The sequence below is a fragment of the Epinephelus fuscoguttatus genome, linkage group LG4 (assembly GCF_011397635.1).
Source record: "Epinephelus fuscoguttatus linkage group LG4, E.fuscoguttatus.final_Chr_v1".
NCBI classification, from domain to species: domain Eukaryota; kingdom Metazoa; phylum Chordata; class Actinopteri; order Perciformes; family Serranidae; genus Epinephelus; species Epinephelus fuscoguttatus.
The window spans coordinates 6596830-6620593 of NC_064755.1; positions in this window are offsets into that span (position 1 = coordinate 6596830).

The following is a 23764-nucleotide window of genomic DNA, read 5'->3' on the forward strand; positions in this document are numbered from 1 at the left end:
ATTATTTGGACAATGATACAGTTGTCATCATTTTGGATCTGTACACCACCACAATGGGTTTCAAATGAAACAATGAATACCTGCTTAAAGTGCAGACTCTCAGCTTTCATTTAAGGCTTTTTTCAAAAATGTAGTATGAACCATGTAGGAATGACAACCATTTCTTCACACAGTCCCCCAACTTTAAGGGCTCATAAGTATTTGGACAAACTAACATAATCATCAAGTAAACAGTCAGTTTTAATACTTGGTTGCAAATCCTTTACAGTCAATGACTGCCTGAAGTGTTGGACACATAGGCATCATCAGATGCTGGGTTTCTTCCCTGGTGATGCTCTGCCAGCCCTTTACTGCAGCCGTCTGCACTTCCTGCTTGTGTTTTGGGTGTTTTGCCCTCAGTTTTGGCTTCAGCAAGAGAAACGCATGCTCAGTTGGATTCAGGTCAGATGATATGACTTGGCCATTGCACAACATTCCACTTCTTTGCCTTAAAAATGTCTTTGGTTGCTTTTGCAATATGCTTCAGGTCATTGTCCAACTGCACTGTGAAGCATTGTCCAATGAGTTTTGAAGCATTTAGTTGAATCTGAGCAGATAATGTAGCCCCAAACACTTCAGCTTTCATCCTGCTGCTCTTGTCAGCAGTCACATCATCAATAAATACAAGAGAACCAGTTCCACTGGCAGCCATACATGGCCATGACATAACAGTACCTCCACCATGCTTCACTGATGAGGTGGTGTGCTTTGGATCATGAGCAGTTCCTTCCCTTCTTCCTTCTCTTGTCTTCCCATCATTCTGGTAGTTGATCTTTGTTTTATCTGTCCATAGTATGCTGTTCCACAACTGTACAGGCTTTTTAGATGGTGTTTGACAAACTCTAATCTGGCCTTCCATTTTTAAGGCTAACCAATGGTTTGCATCTTGTGATAAACCCTCTGTATTTATTCTAGTGAAGTCTTGTCTTGCTTACAAGAGCAGCAGGATGAAAGCTGAAGTGTTTGGGGCTACATTATCTGCTCAGATTCAACTAAATGCTTCAAAACTCATTGGACGATGCTTCACAGTGCAGATGGACATTGACCTGAAGCATACTGCAAAAGCAACCAAAGACATTTTTAAGGCAAAGAAGTGGAATGTTCTGCAATGGCCAAGTCATATCATCTGACCTGAATCCAACTGAGCATGCGTTTCTCTTGCTGAAGCCAAAACTGAGGGCAAAACACCCAAAACACAAGCAGGAAGTGCAGACGGCTGCAGTAAAGGGCTGGCAGAGCCCTTTACTGCAGCGTAAACTGACTGTTTAATTGATGATTATGTTAGTTTGTCCAAATACTTATGAGCCCTTAAAGTTGGGGGACTGTGTGAAGAAATGGTTGTCATTCCTACATGGTTCATACTACATTTATATATATGTATATATATATATATATATATATATATATATATATATATATATACACGTATAGATAGATAGATAGATAGATAGATAGATAGATAGAGATACATAATCGAAGAATCAATCAGGGAATTGTTAAAAAAAAGTGATCATTATGTGGGAATGGTCAAGAAGTCAGCATTTTTAGAAACCTTAATGTTTTCAACCTTACAACTGACAGCACAGAGGAAGAGAGAGTGACAGCAGAAGAGGAGCAAAGGAAAAATGGTAGAAACTGCAGTGTTGGCAGATATGAAAGTATCTTTCACACAGAAGCACTGAGCAGGTTTTACTGGTGCCTAGTATATCACGGAAACCAGGGACCTCATGTATAAATGCTGCATTTGCACACAACAGAGCCTAAACAATGTGTACACTGTTGATGCGAATGTAACCCTTGCTAATAATTTGGAAGATTTTGAAAATAGTGAGACAGATGGTAAAGACAGGCTAATGCATGGTGAAATATTAAACACAATTATAGCTGCTGTGTAGCGATGGGTCAGGTCCGGGCATTTTTAGGCAATTCTGAGCAACAAACAGAAGAATTGGAAGACATTTAGGAATTTAGCAACACAATCTGCCTTTTGCATTAGCTGAGGCTTGAACTCACAACCTCTGAGAGTGAGAATCAATTTCTATCTCACTGAGCTAATTAGTCACTGACAGTTCATGTGTAGCTTCACAAATTGACTAAGCCAGATGTGCAGGTTTAGCAGCCGTCCATGCATGGAAAAGCAGATTTCAAACCACTCTAAAAAATTCAGTTATCGAAACAAAAATCTGAAAATACACATATTGCATCTAGACAGCATGGACATGTTGGTAATTTGTTTGTAACAATGATTGATTTGCTTCATAAGTGAAAAACTGATGTTTAACTAGTTGAGCTATGTGTAAAGTGAGAAGCCTCAGATGGTTTCACACTGAAGTACTGACACTGGATCTTTGTGCAAAGTTTGGTTTATTTTCAAGCATGAGAAGGCAGATTTTCTAGCAGAAAAAAAAAGACTTGAAGATGCTGCACAGTGATCAGTCACGCTCAGGCAATTTTAAGCAATAAGCTGGAGCACAAGAAGATGTTTACATTACAATGTGGATTCTGCACCAGTTGAGGCTCAAATCCTCAACCTCTGGAACCTAAGACAGTCATCTACCACTCTGGGCTAATTACCAAGTAGCAACTCAACAGTGGCTTCACAAACTGAGTAAGCCATTCACTGTTGTGTAGGAAAGCAGCCATCCCTGCATGGAAAGGCAGATTTGAAACCACTGTAAAAAATTCAGTTATTAAGACAAAAATCTGAAAATACACATATTGCATCTAGACAGCATGGAGATGTTGGTAATTTGTTTGTAACAATGATTGATTTGCTCCATAAGTGAAAAACTGATGTTTAAAATTGCCATTTTTACATTGACTCCAATTGTTCACACTAGAGCAAAATTCAAAATGCTGTCAAAAATTCAGTTTTTGAGATAAAATTCTGAAATTTGCCACACATCATCTACCATGACTCTAGAATTTTGTCATTTTTTTCATGGACATCGAAGATTTATTTAGCAAGAATTTGCATGTATATGCTTATAGTACCATTTACAGTCAAACATTTTTGATAAATCAAAAATCTGAGAAACATAGTTTGTGTAGGACAGTCTGAAGATGCTCTGTAGCAAGTTTGGTGTCAACTGAGCAAAAATTGTGGGAGGAGATAGGATTAAGAAGTTTAACAGTTTTGAAAAAAACAGAGTGATGAACTTCATAATTTTTAAAAGGTTTAAATGTACAAAAGTTTCTTCAGTATTGGGGCTACAGTTTGATGAAAGGTTGATTTGTTATGAATTTTCAGAGTTTTGAACTTTAGACACTTGCTGTAGCGCCACCATCAGGACTATTGGCTTGAGTTTACAGCTGAGGATATCTGGCATGAGACTGGACCTTTGTGCAAAGTTTGGTGAGTTTTCACCCATGGGAAGTATGATTTCCTCGGAAGAAGAAAGAAGAAGAAGAAGAAAGAAGAAGAAGCAGAATACCTAGGATTACAATAGTGTCCTGGCAGCTTAGCTGCCCGGACCCTAATTATAGACTACAGAAAGACAGAATGCAAGACAGTGATCAGTTTGGTTTCCATTTTCACTGTTAGTGTATCTATCAGTATTGTAAGCTTATAAGAAGTTAATCTGATTCATATTTATTAAGTAAATAAGACTAACCTTGTTATTTGAAAATCTTGACGTGACCAGCCAGCAGAGTTGCAGGGAGAGGGGAATGTATGGTCTAGTGCGTTGATTTCTTCCTCCTGATGAGAGACCCACAGTCACGCCACCACCGTCCAACACCAACCTCAAAAAGCCCCACCAACACTTGCAAAATAGACACTAGAGCCTAAATTTAGCATACATTTAGCAAACATTTAGTAGGGCTGACAGAGAGGTGACTTGAAACGCTCACACCTACGTCACATCAATTAATTCAAATTACTTGCAATGTGCAAATGTGTTGGCTCTCATCTTCCATATTTCCTCTAGTATGTGCATGTGTCATCTTCTGTGAATCTCTTGTGCATGTGCACAGCATTTGAATTCAGCGCAAGAATGGGTGACAATGTAATCTACTATACAGAGCTAACTGAGTTATACGTGACTACTAAATACATTTTAATGCTATTGCAGAATAACTGCCAGCCATGCGTAGCAAAAAGTAAAAACATGATGAACATTTTAGGGACTAAAAGTCAATCTGCAAGATTATTACTCTGCTGGAAGACAGGTACATTTTACTACATCAGAAGTGTTCCTATAGCCTATATTTATTCTGTTTTATATTTGTGTACATTTTTTATTGTTATGTATTTGTGTGTCATTCTTTTATTTTGTACAGCACTTTGGTCAACTGCAGCTGTTTTTAAAAGTGCTATATAAATAAACTTGATTTGATCTGATTTGATTTAATAGCTTTGGTTATGCATGTATTTCATAATGATGTTCTCATGATAAAAACAGAACTTTGGTAAAATGTTCTTTTCATGAAGATATCAACGTATAATTTAAAATGTCAACAATGCCATTAACCCACTCTTTTATTTCCTGTTTCATCCACACTTCTTGAAGAAAAAAAAATAGATCAAACCATGTCTGATAATGCATGAATTATTTACAGCACAGCACCAGAAAGATACTCGCATACTGATCACTTCATTTGTGAGATCTGCTGTGAAAGATATAGGCATTATTTGACTGTTTTCTCTAAAAGTTTTTAAAGTGGTTACCTCTGAGATCTCTGCAGAAGTTAGTACCAGCTCCTGAACTAAAATGGAGATAATGAGATAAATCTTACAGAGAGTACAACACGCAAGGAGACAGAGTTCAACAGCAATGAGCATTAAGGTGTTATGGGTCATTTGGGTCATTTCCATTGTCACTATGTTAACATCTTCGTCACACGGGTCAAGTTATCTGATAGATGCTTAAAATAAATCTGCATGTGTATTGAACTCTTTCACAGCACAGACTGCCTGTAAAAGCGGACTGCCTGTTTCCAAGAGACAAGATGGAAAAACAGGAGTTTCTAAGTGAAGTGAACACCTCGCTGTCATAGCGACAGTATGACAGAAAATGGACTGTCGCCCTCCTCCCAGGCTTTGAGCAGATAACGTGAGCCACTGTTGCATGTAACTGCTGCTGTGCACCCTCCCTCCATAAATTATACATGGGTATCATTGTATCTGTAGAAAGGCAGCCTCGCCTATGCCCCGCTGAGGCTGGATACCTGCTGCCAGAGGAAAGCAGGGTAGGAGGTGGATGGAAAGATGGATGTTCATGTAGAGAGAACACAAAGCCATCTATCAATCTGCCTGCAAATGTGGCACACAAGGTGGGTAGTTGTGGAAACTGGGAGAGAGGAAGGATGGATTGGGTACTGAGCTACAAAATCCAAATAAAGCACAACTGGGCAATGGATGACCTTGGTGGCAATATTTAGACGCTTAGTCAAGTTGAAGTAAATAATGCAAATACAGCTGGCTGGCCTGAGGGCAAATACAGTTCCTGTCCTTTATTCTTTGTTTGACATTTAAAGTTGAGGTTAGGTTAGGTTAGGTTAGGTTACTTTATTCATACCCGTAGGTAGATTTCTTTTGCGGTGAGTCGACATCCATTCATCCATACATACAGTACAACATTAACCATAACAACCAAAAGAGAAAAACATGATAAAGATAAAAGTGCTCCATAGCTCAAGGCTACACCAATAAACACACAGATTTCCTAAGACACAAAGTTACCAAGATAAAAAATAGCTATTGATCCAAGGATATAATAAATATAATAAAATAACCTGGATTCTTGGCTACAAATGGACATAAATAAGGAATAAAACTGTTCTGAGAGCGTTTGGTCTTACATTTAGGGACCAAATACCTCCATCTGGAGGGGAGAAGCTGGAACTCACAGCTCAAAGGGTGAGAGTCATCATTTAAAATAGAGAGAGCAATCCTCTGTAACTGTCTGGAATACAGGGATGTTGGAGAAAGTTGACACTCACCAATCAAACGAGAGGACCTTTTGACAATTTGGTTCAAGGCATTCTTCTCTTTTAAAGATGTGTGACTGAACCATGACACCAAAGAAAAAGATAAAACAGTAAATAAAAGCACAATAAAACATGGTCAGAATGGTTCGGTCAATATGAAAGTGAGAGAGCATCCTTAAACAGTGCAGACGCTGTTGACCCTTCTTGCATAACACTTGCCACTGTGGACAACTGGCAATTGTTTTGAATTGCACAGAAATGTGGAATCTGCAAACTTGTTTATTTCTGTTGTCATTTTCACTCACGACTGTAACGTTTAAAGATTGAATTAAATTGAATTTTATTAGCACACAAGATGTGATAAAAACAAGTGTACAGAAAATAAACACGGCAGGAATTGTGGAGAGGTAAGACTGTAATACAAATACTATTTCTCTCCTAAACATGAGAACTTGACAGACAAAACAAGCAGATATAATAATCATAAATGAAACAGACACATACACATAACACATACACATAACTAATAGATTAACTATGACACAGGTGTTTTACATGTTAGATTTAAATGAGAGTAATGATGGACGGTTTTAATAAAGCGAGGACTGTTGTTCCAGAGCAATAGTCCTCTGTATTTCAAAGCACATTGTCCAAGTGTTGTGCAGTAATAAGGAAGATAAATATCCTCTGCTTGTCTTGGTGGATATTAATGGACATCTGTGTTCATTAAGAGAAAGTTGTGAAATACATCTGGTAAGCTGTGTTCTTGAAACATACTTTTATACATGAAGATATTTGTTTAATAAATGTTAATATTAAAAATGGACAGCAGATTAAATTTCTTGAACACAGGAGCCAATGATTCCCAGTGATTTGCTGCAGTTGCCAGTTGAACAAGTTTCTTATGGATAAAAATAATTTTTGCAGGAAAGAAGAATATGTTCTGGCCAAACGATGTTACAGTACGATATGTACAGAGTTAGTGGACAGGACTGACTCATTATTGAGCTATGTTTTGTAATGATGCCAAAAGACTTCATAGTTATTTTACACACAAACTTAAGGTAGTTTTTCCAGGACAGTTGTTCATCTACTAGTCTTGCTCACCAGACCTTTCTCAAGAAAAGAAAGGTCTGGCTGGGCCGACTCTCACTGTGAGATTGGAGAAAAAAACGCCCCGGCTGCTTGTACTTCTTTCAACCAATCACAATCGTTCTGGGCGGTGCCACAGCAATGGTGCGCTTGTAAAAATATTGCCGGGGGGAAACAGGTTTTGGTGTAACACACTCACAAAAATATCACCTACAGGACGCAAACCATGGCAGAAAAATGGCTACATCCCCGCAAGATCAAACACCGCAAAAGGTAGTAACATGTTGAAAACGGTTGAAAACTGCTACACAACTGGAGGTGGTAGGGCGGGACTTCAGCGGGTGGCTCGTTCCGCCCAATGAGAGGCTGATCTCTGCAGCGAACTTCTGCCCACTCAGACTATTCATCTACTAATACACCTAAGAAAAATGAAAATTGGCAAAGTATCCCTTTAAATTAGTCATTTTTGAGAAGCATCACAGTTGCCCATAAAAACATGAACATATTTTGGCATTTCTTAAAGGGGTAGTTCAGCGATTCAGCATTGCACTTCCATAAAGTCAAAACAGAAGCAGCAGAGGCCTGGATGCTGTAATATTCAATCCCTCCTACTGTATGGATCAAGCTCCAAAAATGCTGGAGCCCACATTTTACATACCTAGTTTGGTTTGAAGCTTTGGTCTACTAATAAAAATACTGCAGGCTTTCTGTTAGGAAGTCTTAAACCCAATCCAAGATAACCCTGGTGCTAAACCTGCACATCTGGTGACTGTGTTGTTTTTGGTGGCCTGTTTTAATTTTAGTTTTAGTCTAGTCTTTGTGTCAAACTGTCATTTTAGTTTTTATTAGTTTTAGTCACGTTCATACTCTTTTTTGCCTAGTCAAGTTTCAGCCAACTAAAAGTCTGAGCATTTTAGTCTTATTTTAGTCAGAATAATCCATGACTATTTTCATCTCGTTTAGTCGATGAAAACTGATGACATTTTAGTCTAGTTTTAGTCAATGAAAATTGTATTTTAGTCTCTTTTAGTAATGCAATTCTATTTTACCCAGTCAATATAGTATAAGTACCTAGTATAGTAGGCCTATAACCAAACCAAAATTTTCTTTTCTAAATTAGCTCCTAGTTAGAGCTAAATATATATTTATTTATACAACAGTTAGTTCCGACCGAGTAATTTGATTGGACGAGAGGCATTCCGTGAGTGCTGATATAGAGTATAACATCACTGGGACTTGTAACAGTAAAATCACTCCGCTCACAGGTGTTATAAGTAAGGGATAATGTATAATGAGCCGGTGAATACTGGGAAAATAACTCTCCTTGTCAGGGCAGCGTCCCTAGCAACGCTGGGCTACATAGCAACGATCATTACACAGTATTATCAGACCTCTGAATGCCGCGACTGACCAATCAGAATACAGCATTTAATAGAGCCGTGTAATAAATATAAATACAGCCGTTAATTAACCAACTGTCACACTTGCTACATTGACACAAACTGACACTAGCGTTACACCAAGAAGATTGATATTTTCCCCAAAATTACATTTGAATTAAATTATTAGTGGCTGTCATGAGAGGACGAGGAAAAGGAAAGCCAGGACTCTTCTGTGCAGACCTCCAGGTGTGTTTGTATAACATCAGCCGAGCTCGACAAACTGGAGAGGAGCAAAAATTAAGCGATAATGGTCAGGAATTATCAATGATCATCTGATGAGGTACTGATGAGGATGAGGGAGACTGGAAGCTGAATCCGGCCGTGCCAACAGGTTTGCCAACGTTTCATCAGCCGAACTGGACAAAGTTACACAGCTGCAGATCAATGTAAATACAAAGTAGCTTGTGAGTTCCTGGTGTGTGTTCCGCGTTGCCTGGCAACAGACTGGGGGAACTGTCTTTTTTCCGCGGAGCTACATACTTAGCCTAAATAATTTATTTCGTTACCTTTTGTTAACATTTCCTTACTCAGCATTGCTGTTTAAGCTGTTGTTGAACTGTTGTATAAAAGCAATATCACATGAGAGCAAGTGATGTTGTACTGTATATCGTCACGGCTGTAATCCGTCTGCACAATGTGACGCACAGCCTAGGAAACAGAAATACTGCAAAATAATAATAATAACGCGACTAAACATTATAACGTTATTTCGTCTCGTCTCATTTTGGTCAACGAAAATGAAGAGACATTTTAGCAGAGGTTTTATTTTGTAAACCACATTTAGTCTCGTTTTTATTCGTCAACAATATTGCATTATATATTTAATTATAGTTAGCGTCACATGACTACCATTTACGTTGCGTCTCGTCACGTGATAAAGGTTTGCTCCCAATCATCGGGAGCAAGTAGTGGTTCAGTGTCTTGCTCAAGGATACTTAGACATGCAGTCTGGAGGAGCTGGGGATCGAGCCACTGATCTTCTGATTGGTGGACAACCCGCTCTAACCCTGAGCCACAGCCACCACACAGGTATGAATGAGTGTGCTCATTATTAAAGGTCAAGGCACTGTAGGCGCCAGAGTCATGTTTTCCTTGGGAGGACAGTATCAGCAGAAACCCACATTTGAAACACAGTTACAGGACTGTTTCCTGAATGAATAAACAATATCCTATGATGCTTACATAAGTTGTACGCTAGCTGGAGATATACCGTTACAAAGAGGGAATGGCTTAACATAAAATAAGATGCCGAAAAGTCTTGTTAAAGCAAAGCTTTCTAGAATGTGGACTGCAGGTGGTCAAGAGGAAGTAAATGTCACAAAGAAGGACAGCTGATGTTACACTGTTGGGTGCAATAGAGGATGTTCCCTTGGACAGCAATTTGCATAACAAGCCCTGAGGCAGCAGTGGGAGAGAGAGAATTTTCCAGAGAATTGCAAAGTATCTGTACATGATAGGACCGTTGTGAAATTCATTTGAAATAATTAAAATTACACAAAAATCGGTGAAGCCAAAGTTGCCACCTACAAGTGATTGGTTGCAATGATAACAAGACTTCTGCTGAGCACACCCCTCATGCTCCTCAGAGGATGGACTCTTTAATTTTGCAATTTATGGATCATACTTTGTTTAAATTGTTTACATTAATTCAGCATTGATTCAGGTGATACAGTCTTGTCTCTATCGCCCGACATGAGGGGTGGGAAAAAAATCGATACAGCATAGTGTCACAGTATTTTGCATGACAATATTGTACGCATATACAGACTCCAAGTATTGATTTTTTATGATATGAATGATTTATTTTTGCAAATACACCTTTTAATACAACTTTGCTACTAGAACAAGAAAATCAATTGCTTTTTTGGTCCACTAGATGGTGGTAATGTTTTTTGTTTTTTTATGGTGAGGTCAGCCGAGGTCTCAGTTAGCGGGATTTGGCAACAAGCTTATCAAAAAGGCACCTGAGAAAGAAATCAGAAATGCACAGTCTGCATTTAAATCAAACCTCTGGACTTATTCAAGGAAAGGAGGATTTTGATAGGACACATGCAATTTGCAAGCAGTGTCATATGAGAATAAAATACTCTGGGAATATTACAAACATAAGGGCTCACCTCACACACCACCATCTAGACATAGCGTTAGCCCTGACAGCCAAGCTAATGCTAAACTTGAAAAGTCAACCAACTAAATCTGCCAATGGTTCAGTTTGTTAGGTGTATGCAGCATGTCTGAAAGGTTTTATGATGGTGTTGGTCAGTCTGTGTGCTTTGCATCATATTTTGCTGCAATAAAAACGATTAAAGCAGCTGTGCGGAACTTTTTACCATTTATAAAACTGTCCCTAGTTCGTATCACCTCCACTTGAAGATCCGCATATTTATTTGAACCCAACAGCGACAAAAAAGCCTTTCTCTATATGGCTATTTAACGTAGCCCGGCTCGGGTCGGACACAGCGGAAGTCAGCAAACCAGAATACAGCACCCGGAGGCAGCGGCCCGCAGCCATTAAACCACAGAAGAAGAAGGAGCCGTGTTTACGAGTAGGATTTAAGAAACAGGCTAAATGACATGTAGTGGGGAGTAGTAAATGATTTTGGACACATTGCACACTCTTGTACAGTAGGTGGTGGTATGCTCCTGGAAGTTGTTTGCGATCCGCCAATAAATTGAGAGAAGAAGAAGAGCCGTGTTTACAGAGAGTGTTCTTCGAGTAAGCGGTACACAACGGGCATTGCTGAACACATAACAGTTTTACCAGATGTATCTACAAGGACTTGGTTGTACTTTTGATGTCATGGAGAGTAAAGAAGGAGCACCATCTAAAAGAAAAAGAACAGAAGAACAGAACAAGGCTAAACGGGACAGTGATAGGGCTCGAGCCCAAACGTGTGTAAACCTCGGTCAGACATTCACCAAGTGGAGAGAGCTGAGAGATTTGAAAGGTTTTAAAACTGATCCCGAGTTGGCCCTTTTCCTAATCGACAGGTATGTAATTTTTGTTTTTATTTAGAGAATATACCGCAACTTATTAGACATTGTTTCACTTCAATATATGACGACATGGAAGTTATAAGCAAGCTAAATGTAACGTTAGCTGATGTGAACCGCTTTTGTCTAGTAACGTTACAACAAACGCCACAAAATTATCTGTGACTGTGACCATGAACACAAATATACAGCAGGCAGTTGTTCTCAGTTTATAAGAAATTCAGAGCTACACCAGAACATTTTTGATTTTCCTCTCGCTCTCCAAAACAAATGCATACGGTAATTGCCGGCTGCAGTCGAGATTTTACGACACCAGGTTGTGGGTGTTACAGCTTCGACCAAAGGGGGGCACTATAGTCAACGAAAATGAAAAGTTCCGCACAGCTGCTTTAAAGTCAGATGAACAGACTGAAAACTTTATCTTAAGAGGTAAAACTGGTGTGGCTATAGTTTTCCTTTGGGGAAATAATTTGCAGTTTGAAAAAAAGATAATAAATTGCAATATATTTTATCGCAATGCTCACCATTATTGTAATATTGCAATAATATCAAATTATGATCTTAATATCATGATACTATCATATTGTAGGTCAACACCAAAATTTCCACTTGCATCTAAGATACTGCATGAATGCATTATGATGGTTACTAATAGTTTAGAGCACATGTATTTGCAGGAAGAACTAGATTATATTTTGTTTTGCTATGTCCTGCTCTTTGGTGCATCCTAAGTGCAAACAACATAATCAGCAGGGTCTTGTTGTGGCTGGAATCTTTGCACTCTTGGCTAAAAATGGCAATGTTAGGGGGCATAATTGCTATGGGATCATTAGCAGAACTTTAACGTTGCCTTTTTAAAAAAATAAAAATAAAATCAGTAGATTGTTTGAGTCGTTATGTAACCACCACATCAGCCCTTTTTTCTGGATGTAGGTTCAAGTATTCTCCTGCTGGGTTCAGGAGTTCAACACATTACCCCTCAGGGCAGGAGTGTACCAGGATTCCTGTGTGTGTGTGTGTGTGTGTGTGTGTGTGTGTGTGTGTGTGTGTGTGTGTGTGTGAGGGGCTGCAAGCTCAGCAAGCCAATAAGAGCTTCACAGATTGCCAGGTGGGCAGCAGCCAGATAACAATAAACAAATAAATAAACCCTGGCTGGCAAACACATAAGTGGAGTGCACACACACACACACACACACACACACACACACACACACACACACACACACACACACAACACACATTCACTGCTACTTTAGGCGAGTGCTGCCTCTCCAGCTCACAAATTGGTGTCTAATTGCCTTGTAATCACATTACTTATTTCCTCGCACATTTTTGGAGAGGGTTATCTGGGTCGTGCATAATGTGAGCTTTGAGCTCTTTTTATGTCACATGATTTAACAAGAAATCATCCCAAGTCTTAATGTGGATGAGGGTGATGGCAGCTCCAGAGGGTATAAAATGAGGGTTGTCATGATCATCCTGAGGGGAAATGATGCATGTTGATACGAATTAGCAAATGGAAGGCTCCAGGATGTGGAGAAAAGGTTGTGAGGTGACAGAACAGATATCTGAGGGGATAATTGTCATCTATACAGTGGAGGTTCATGCCTTGAGTTCATACAAAGTGGTGAGTGTGTGTGGTTGTATTGATGTGTGTTGGGAAGGTGCAGCAGAGAGAGAAATACAAAGATAGAATATATACAAGACTTGGAAATATGCGTTCTGTGAAAAGTGGAGGGATGAGGTATCGTTTTTGTCATTTTATGTTGTGTCCCTTGGCTCTATCAGTTGTTAATGGAAAGAGAGAGGTCCTTTACCATCAAATCTTGTACAAGCTTTCGTACTTGTGTATGCAGGTTTTCAGATAATCAATATCTGGGATTGCAGTGCTCTTTAGCCGCACAATTCTTCCCTAAGGCCATTACTGTGAAACTTTTAATTTACCTCCTGCCTGAGCACAAAAGGGGGCCTTCAAACAAAACACAGTGGCTGTCGATGCAAAAAATAACCCCAGGGGCATCCTGGTGGTTTAGATGGTGATGGCATGTAACATATAAATACAACATTCTGGGTTTAAATCTGCCACTGGAAAAATTGCAGCATTGGTTGTGTGTTTAAACACTTCGAGCTACAACCTTTATGAAAATAACTGTCAGATTTACTTGAACTGTCACTATATCGTACAGGTACAGGAGACAAAAGGTTTGTGTGTCTGTGTGCCAAAGCCACAGCTCAGCCCTGAGCAACAGGAGTGACACTCAGTCAATGGATTGCAGTGTTTCTAGCTCCATTTTTTAGTATTTTCAGTTTTCAGTGGCTCTGTTGGTACTACAGTATCTGCATCTCACTGTTTACCAAACTGATCTGAACTGGACTGCTTGGTGGAAACAAGGCTTAGAATGTGTTTCTGAAACAGGCAATGCAGTTGGGATAATTTATGTTAGAATATTCTAACCAGCAGCATAAAAGTTAAGGTCTCAACTATAAATAAATATGTTTTAAAGTACACAAATTTGTGATTAAAGTCATGTTGTGCATTTGTAAGACTGGTTTGCACAATGTCAAAATGAAGTACAAAAAGAAGAAGCAACCAGTAGAAACCCTTTAAACGTTTAATTCAAAAACATCTGCCCATTTTTCAAACCAAACAACATTTTTAAGGCTTCCATGTGTTTTCACAGAGTGGATGAGTGCAGGTCAACGAAGAAAAAACATTTTGATGTAACAGTTTTATTTCCATGACCTTCAAAGGACCAGAAAATAGCTGTGTGCCAACCAACCCTGGTCTCAAAGTGTTGCTCATGGTGACGAGCCCCAGCATTATCACCCACCTCTCTCAGCTCTACAGAGTGATTTAGAGTCTCTAAACTCATAATTTCTTTTGGCAAAAAAAGCTCTAAAACCCATTATACACTGCAGAACTAGCACCAAATGACAGACAAAGTGAGTCACTAGCTGACAAACATATTAGAGCATTTAGAGCCAGATATTTTTCTCAAGATTAGGTGGAGACCCAATCCTTTTAACCAGTTTTGTCCATTTAACCACTGTGATCATTCAGTTTGTCATCTGTGTGTATACTGTTTTTTATTAGGGGTTATCAGTCAATTACAACAACAAAAAGGCTTTCTTATTCCTCAGTCTGTGCTGTCTGTGTTGTGTCAGCCAGAAAGAAGCCTTTATTGAATGACTGCATAATTACACGGATAACACACTGAGCAACAGCTAGCCTATGATTAGAGTGGCATGCAGATGGTGAATAGAGAGCTGAGAGCAACACAAACTGTAAACTCTACACAGAAAGCTGGAGGAGAATCAGATTCATCAGAGTGAAGGGAACACAATTTGACACAACTGACCATCAAATTCTACTACAGAGAAGGCACATTTAATTGCCCTAAAAGGTTCTGCAGTAAGCTGGTTTAAATTTTATTTATCTGATCAATTTCAGTTCAGACACGTTCATGATGAATAATCTTTACATACTAAAGTTTGTTTTGGAGTTCCACAAGGTTCTGTGCTCGGACCAATTCTATTCACTTTATATATGCCTCCCTTAAGTAACACCATTAGAAATCACTCTGTACAATTCCATTATTATGCAGATGATACACAATTATATCTATCGGTAAAGCCAGAAGAAATGGATCAATTAACTAAACTTCAAAAATGCCTTCAAGACATAAAAAATTGTGACTTGTGGCATCAGGCACTGATGAGAAAAGGCATCCTTTGACTTTTGCATGATATGCAGCTGGTTGCCATGAGAGTATAACAGCGCTCAGCAGCATCAGGGGGAAATGCAGCGGTACAAGAATGAAAGCTGAGGCCTTGCCCATCTGAGTAGGGTTGGTGGGAGGAATGGTGGATAGGGTCAACAAACACCGACTTTCACCCAGAACAGCGGTGTTGGTGTCCCGTAAGATTATAAAACCAGACTCTGTTATTTTTTTTTGATAAACCCAACCATGTGCATTTGTTGTCTCAAAAAGTGGCACAAAAGTCACAAAAAATACCACTTTCTGTGACTTTTGTGACACTTTTTGAGACATTGCTGCATTTCCTGCCAGGATAGTGCCACAAAATGCAGTTGTTTTTACAAAGTTCTTGCTCTGTTTACTGCTGAGAGATTACCACAAAATTTAGATGTTTTTTACTAAGACCTTGCTGTGCTTCCTGCCAGGATTGTGCCACAAAAAGTGGTTGTTTTTTACTGAGACTCAAAAAGTGTCACAAAAGTCACAACACTGTCCTGAAAGGACACGCAGTCACGTCTTGGTAAAAAAAAAACAAAAACAAAAAAAAACACCTGCTTTTCATGGCACTATCCCAGGTTGAAACACAGTGACAGATTGCAAAAAACACATGTTAGATGGCTAAAAAGCCACTAGAAACAAAACAATGACTCGCTAAATGGTTTTGTTGTTTATCGTTCTCTAACAGTGGTCTGCAGCTTGGCAGGCATCTCACCTAGACGTCACACCATCCACCATCCACTTCACCTCCAGATGACAAAGTCAGCTCATATACTGTGTCACACAAAAAATGTTGGTATTATATGTATGAAACATACAAATGTAATATATTCTTTGTTTGCAGAATATAAATATACAATGCCAACATTTACTTCTGGCGACTGGCTGAAACAGACTCAGTCCTGCCTGGTCCAGTCATTATGCCTAAATCCTATTTATAATCGGATAAATGATCGTAAAGTATTGCTTGGAGTGACCCATGGAGGTGCCTTACTGACTAACTTTTATACAACAGAATGAGTGGGAAATGGTTAAAACTTAGTTCTATCCTGTGTTTGGAAGTGACTTTGATGTTTGTTGGTTTCAGTCTTACCATTATTGAGATCCCTTTTTGACTAAATCTTGACGTCACATTTGTTGCCTTGACTTGAACTTGATGGACCTTGGTCTTGCATTTACCTTAAAAGTATGTGTCTGCAGTTCATTCAGTTCAGTTGTAATGCTGTTTCAGTCAAGTTTGCTCTGCAGACAACACTTCCAGTCAGTAATTGTTCTTTAACTGAAAGCAAAACAGTCTGTCCTTCGCAGCTCAGAGTGCAGTAAACAGCATTCCAGGGACACTCAACAAGATTCAATAAGCAGTAAGACTAGCAGTGAAGTTCTTAGAACTCAGAGTGACCTCGATTCATTCATTGTACTTCACTTTATTTATATTTATTACACGGCTCTATTAAATGCTGTATTCTGATTGGTTAGTAGCGGCATTCTGCGGTTTGATATTACTGTGTAATGACCGCTGCTAGTAGTAACGGTCATTACACACAGTTGCTATGTAGCCCAGCGTTGCTAGGGATGCTGCCCTGCAACACTGCAGCTGTCAAACAACTTCCGAGGGAAAAAACAAACAGAAGTGGCTGATTTTAACGGATGCCGCTGAAGAAAAAGAATACCTACGGACTTTCTCTGCCAAAAACAAAAGAAGACGGATTTGAATACACACTCGGCAGTCATGCTTAATGACATTTTACGCGAGTTTTATGCCTCGGTTCAGTCCACTAAGCCTGGGTGAGTACAAAACTTTCACCAAAAGTTGTCGAATCCGGTCGGTTTTAATGCACTTCGCAGAGGCAGACAACATTATTTATTTAACTGATAATTAGCCGTGTAATAAGCGGGATAATGTATAATGAGCCGGTGAATACTGGGAAAATAACTCCTGACAGGGGAATAGAAGGTTTCATTCCCCCTCATTATACATTATCCCTTACATATGACATAAGACATAAGTCTTATGTCGTATAAGTTATCAGAATGTTTTTCTAAGTTTCTGCTCCCTGGCTAACTCCTTTTACTGTCCTCCACCATCTCTTTTCCACATCATGGGCTTTACTTATAAAAAATGAAAGCAACACCATGCAGCATCTCAATGGAGGCAAACAAGACTGTTATTGATTTCATGAACTGAGCTGGAAAGGGTGAAAACAGGGACAGAGAGAGTCCATAAACTGCACCTTCATAAAGCTTTGTCTGCAGCCAAATAAACTGGAAAGCTCCAGGGTCTGATGGGAAGTAATTGTCAGTCTATTTGTCCATGTCTGTGTGTGTCACTGAATGCAAGGCTGTCCTGCTCACCTACACACCAACACAATTTTTCAGCCTCTTTCTTCTTCTCCCTGCCCCTGCACACTTTCATTGTCAATCCTTCTCTTCCTATGTTCCCTTCATCCTCCATGGGAACAGATGAGGGAGTTGATAGAGATGGGGTTGGCACAACCTCTCTCTCACAACAATGGACAAGCCTTACACCTCATGGACAGCACTTATCTGGATTGTTTGATTGCCTGCAGTCTTCCTCCAGACATTCAAAATAACATTTTCTTCCTCATATGCCATTTCTACAATAACAAAAAATACATTATGCTTTAAAAATGTAAATCCAGAGAGACAGGCTGTAGTGATGATGGCGTCTACAAATTGCAAAGCTGCTCCGTAGACACTTAACAATGCAACAAAAAGGCACTGTGGCAGTACCAATGGTGGGTTTACCAAGTGATTTGGTTTAAAATCAGTGGCCTGGACTCTCACCTTAACCTAAACCTTGTGTCTGAAGACTATTTTAATATACAATTCTAAAATCCCTAAGGCAGTAGCACAAAACTACACACAGATGGCCTGTGTTTACCAACTCAGCTGCTCTATGATGTTTTTTATAGCAAAGGACACCAAAGGGACAAGATCTTTGAAAAGATCAAACGTTGGTGAGCAGAGCTTTCTCTGGATGGAGTGCTGCTCTCTACGGTTTAGGTAACGTTTGGATTTCACTTTTTAGCTGGCAGTGCTGTTGTTCAGCCTATTCTCAGTCCCTGGGCATCACATACGACAGCTTGATAATTCGCCTTCAGCATCTGATTCCGATGTAGAAGGCATCCTTTAAAGTCTGTATGAGACATACTGGGCTTACAGTTAACTCCAGTATAAACCCAATCCAGCAATAATGCAGTATAAAGAGGAAGAAAGTCCACGTAGGGTGGGATGGAGGGGTGGTGGTTGTACCAAACAAACACAGTTCTTTTACCCATTCATTGTTTGTGTACTGTGATTTAATGTCACGTGACAGAAATGTCACATGACATACATCAAATCCATCATGTGACATAAGTCATATGACATACTCCATAACTTACCGACTAAGTAAAGCTATGTAACAGACTAACTTATTTTATCCCAAACCATGATTTATTTTCTGAATCTAGCCAAGTAATTTTGTTGTCTACAGTGGCATGTAAAATTCTGGGCACCCCTGATCAAAATTTTGTTTGTGAAAAGCAAGTAAAAAATGACCTGAATTCCAAAAGGCATGAAGTTAAAGATGACACATTTTTTCAATATTTGAAGCAAGGTTGCTTTTTATTTCAATCTTTTACTGTTTTCAATCAATCAATCAATCAATCAATTTTATTTATAAAGCCCAATATCACAAATAACAATTTGCCTCACAGGGCTTTACAGCATACAACATCCCTCTGTACTTTGGACCCTCACAGCGGATAAGGAAAAACTCCCCCAAAAAAACCCTTTAATGGGGGAAAAAAAACAGTAGAAACCTCAGGAAGAGCAACTGAGGAGGGATCCCTCTTCCAGGATGGACAGACGTGCAATAGATGTCGTACAGAACAGATCAGCATGATAAATTAATTAACAGAAAGAGAGACAGAGAGAGAGAGAGAGAGAGAGAGAGAGAGAGAGAGAGAGAGAGATGCAGGTATTGACAGTAGCTTACAACAACATTAATAAAAGTAATAATATTATAGTTATAGTTCTGGCTACTGTGGTACAATATGTTGAAAGTATATATTAATATCTGGCAGTATACATGTGTGGTAATAATCATATGTGTATAATAACAGTAGAAGTATGACTAATGACTAATGATGGCAGCAGCAGCAGCAGGAGGCATCTGGCAGGACCACGGCAGCAGCACAACCACACACTTCACGCTATCCAGGCACCGCTGCGATATGAGTTAATCTGAGACAGTGGAGCACAAAGGCTCTGGAGAAGAAGCCGAGTTAGTGACATCCAGAATGGCTGTGTTAGCAAGATGCAGTAATAGGATGCGAGAGAGAGAGAGAGAGAGAGAGAGAGAAGGTGCCCGGTGTATTATAGGGGGGTCCTCTGGCAGACTAGGCCTAAGTCAGCCTAACTAGGGGCTGGTACAGGGCAAGCCTGAGCCAGCCCTAACTATAAGCTTTATCAAAGAGGAAAGTCTTAAGTCTAGTCTTAAATGTGGAGACGGTGTCTGCCTCCCGGACCGTAACAGGAAGATGATTCCACAGGAGAGGAGCCTGATAGCTGAAGGCTCTGGCTCCTGATCTACTTTTGGAAACTTTAGGGACCACGAGTAACCCTGCGTTCTCAGAGCGCAGTGTTCTGGTGGGATAATATGGCACTATGAGCTCTCTAAGATATGGCAGAGCTTGACCATTTAGAGCTTTATAAGTTAACAGTAGGATTTTAAATTCAATTCTGGATTTTACAGGGAGCCAGTGCAGAGAAGCTAAAACAGGGGAAATATGATCTTGTTTCTTAGTTCCTGTTAGTACACGTGCTGCTGCATTCTGAATTAGCTGGAGAGTTTTTAAGGACTTACTAGAGCTACCTGATAATAGAGAGTTACAGTCACGGACGTAATTTTAGGGGGGGACGCAGGGGACATGTCCCCTGCACTTTTTCAAAACGCCGTTTTTGTCCCCTGCAGTTTTTACCGTCCAAAAACAGTTTTACACTATATTAAACTGAGACGCGTCAGGCACTAGGACCAAGCGGAAAACGGCCGCTAAAGCTGAAGCCTCTTTAGACCGCCCACACACTCCTCGATTGGCTCTGCCGTTTCTGTGTGATTGGCCGTCCCCCCGTCACTCAATCAGGTTGTAAACCGCCAGGATTTGTGTACACCGGTTTGCTAGTTGCCCGAGACAGGAGTTCCCGACTCGAGCTTCCCAGTAATCTGCCGCTGCCTGTAGGCTAAGTTGTTGAACATCATGTTGGACGTTTGTTCTGCCTGGGTCACTTCAGCAAGACAGATTGTAATATTAGAGATTTCATTTACACTAATGTTTAATTTATGTCCATGTGCTATCTATGTTGTGAATCGCGTGTGTGCGTGCGGCGTGCCTCTGTGTGGTGTGTGTGTGTGCGCGCGTGCATATGCGCGTGTGCGTGCGTGCGTGCGTGCGTGTGTGTGTGTGTGTGTGTGTGTGGTCAATAGGCGCAGCCAGGATGTCAAAAAAAAGGAAAATGGACATTAGAGACTTCTTTAGAAGTCAAAGTGTAAGTTGCTCAAATTATAGGCTACCTATCCTGCAACACCTTCACTTCACCTCCCAATAAAGCAGCATCCACTGCAAGATCGTCCTCATCATTTACAAAGCTCTCAATAATCTTGTAAAGTGTCTGTGAGTTTTGAAGTGCTGATAAATAAAATGTATTAGCCTACTGTAGACCCTCAACAATGCAGAGATTTTTTTTAAACTTATATTTAATGCCAAATAGATAGCCTACACTTTTGATTATTTTTATTCATTATTTTCATGTGTGTTGAAAGGCAGCAACTGTTTTTAAAAAACACCAACAATGAAAGATTTAGGGAAAAATACAATAAAACCTCAGATTACAAATGTGATTTTATACGTCCATACTCATGATAATTATGAAACTAAGATTTTTTCTCTATAACCATGTCATCAAAATTGATTATTGTTACACCGCAAATTGTCACACTGTTCATGTCATGCATCAATATATTTTTGTCAGGTGATGGATAGTACAGATGCAGAAGGAGATACTGGAGGAGGTAGAGCAGGAGAGGCTGGAGGAGGTAGAGGAGGTGAAGCTGGAGGAGATGAAGGAGAAGAGGCTGGAGGAGGGAGAGGAGGAGAAGCTGGAGGAGATGAAGGAGAAGAGGCTGGAGGAGGTAGAGGAGGAGAGGCTGGAGGCTCACAGGTGAGGTTGAAAGAATAAACATTAGTCATGAGATTAACCATTGTGACATGAGCTGGGTCAAGAACTCACTGTAGGGAAGGAGTGACATAAACTAGTTTATTAGGCAGTATTTTTGTCATTATTAATTAGTAATTCATTAAATTATAAATTGCTCATAGATATTCCACCTTCTGTTATGTTTATCTTAGCTGGATCAGCAACAGCCAGGGGTCAGCAGATGCTCAGGCAGTAAAGGAGCACAAGATGGAAGAACAGGGCCAGATCAGATAACTGAGCCATATCAGCCCAATCCAAAGGAAATCGCAGTTCAAAAACTTGCAAACAGAACCCTACATTTCCAAGAGAAATGGTTTAAAGAATTCCCCTGGGTTCATTACAGCCATAGTGTATAAGGAGTCCTGTGCTTTTACTGTGTAAAAGCATTTCAACTTGAAAAGTCGTCACTGGCAAAAAACACTGATCCAGCATTTGTCTCAGCTGGTTTCAGAAACTGGAAAAAGGCTGTGGAGAAATTTACAGATCATACAAAAAGCAGGTCTCATAAGCTTGTAGTTACTACTGATGGACTGGGGGCTCATCCTACTCTCCAATGTGCTATGTGTGAGCTCAGTCCTGCATGTTCTTTAATGAAGCAATAGGAGAAGATATTCGGTCTCAGTTAATGTAGTTTATTAAGCAGTAAAGGAATAAAATTACAGAGCTCTGGGTCTCAACTTCAAGTCCCTGACGAACAACAAAGGTGTGTCAGTTCACGAAGTCTGACCTCCTGTCCTTTCCCTGACCCAGTATATTTGAGCGTAACAGAGTGTCATTGTGCACGCAAGGCGTTGTCCTCTTCTCATTGGCAGTTCCACTTCCTCCTTCACCACACCACGCCCCTGCCTCGTGTTAATCTGACTCCTTCCCGCTGACAGTGGGGGCGTGGTTCCTGTTTTGAAAGACAAGAGAACAACACAACTCCCTACACGTGCTGTACCTTACTATCTGTACATCACTTTCTATTATTTTTACCATATATGAAACTAATTATCTAAGCATTGCGGTATGTGCTCCTCAGATTTCATGTCTCTTCCTCTCCTGTACTTCTCCGCTTCTGCAAAGCAAACACATTCAGATCAGCTGAAATCATCTTAGTATTCTCATTGTTCACACATCTAAAACTTATATAGTGAAACACAACTGATAGTAAAATGCATAAAATCATTCTATTCCCAACAGTCCCCCTTTTGGCCTCATAGGACTGAGGCCACTTTTCTTTTTTTCAGTCCCAACGTATCCAGGTCCCCCTTTTTAGGTCTTGTGATTACTGCACTTTTTGTTTCTTTTGAAACAAAAAGTTATAACTCCCCCTGTTGGTCTCATACACATGAGACCTCTCTCACCTTGTCTTCTCCTGAGGCTGAGTCCGAATCTGAATCAGTAGGCGGCTCTCCTAACAGGGTGGCCGTCTCCATTTGAGTCATCTGATATGGTGGGGGCTGTGGATGTTTTCTCTCCACAGCTGTCACTATGATTCTTTCACAGAGGGACCGGATACATGGGATACAACAACAACCACATAATGCTAACACCGCGAGCATTCCCACCAGAGACAAGAATACCGATACCACTAAATCTTTCCACTTACCGAACCACTTCTCGAAGATACCACCCAGGGGTTTATCAATGCCTGAGTGTTCATGCATTTCCTCAGAGAGCGTTAGCAGACCATCTAGCGCCTTAGTTACTGACCCGTCTGGAGCTGTGTTGTTTGGGATGAAGGTGCAGCAGAGGCCCTGGAACATAGAGCAGACACCCCCTTTCTCCGCCAAAAGCATGTCTAACGCAATTCGGTTCTGTACTGTCATCAGGGAGGTAGCTGCCAGTTGTTCAGAGAGTCCTCCAACCGTCCCTAGTGCTGTTGGCCAGTCTAAGAACATTGTAATGCACATAATTAATTCTGTCCACATTTTTGTTAGGGGTGATGGGAAACAGTGCAGCTAATATGGGTATGTTTTCAAAACCAGCAGCCACTTGGTCAGCCAATTTGTACTGGTCTGGGACCCGCGAGGAACACCTATGGCATCCATATACGTGGTTGTTCCTGGCTCATATCAAATGCATTTCTTTTCTGTCTACCTGAGTTGGTCTGGGTATCCCTCATCCCCAACAAGATCAGGGTACAGCCAGTCGGACCAGTGCACACGTACCAACCCAGGAGGATGGCAGGGACAAGTGGAGGTTTTATCTCCACAGTACCAGAACAGGTCCCCTCTAGCCTGAACCATGCTGCTGGCGTTCTGCCACGTA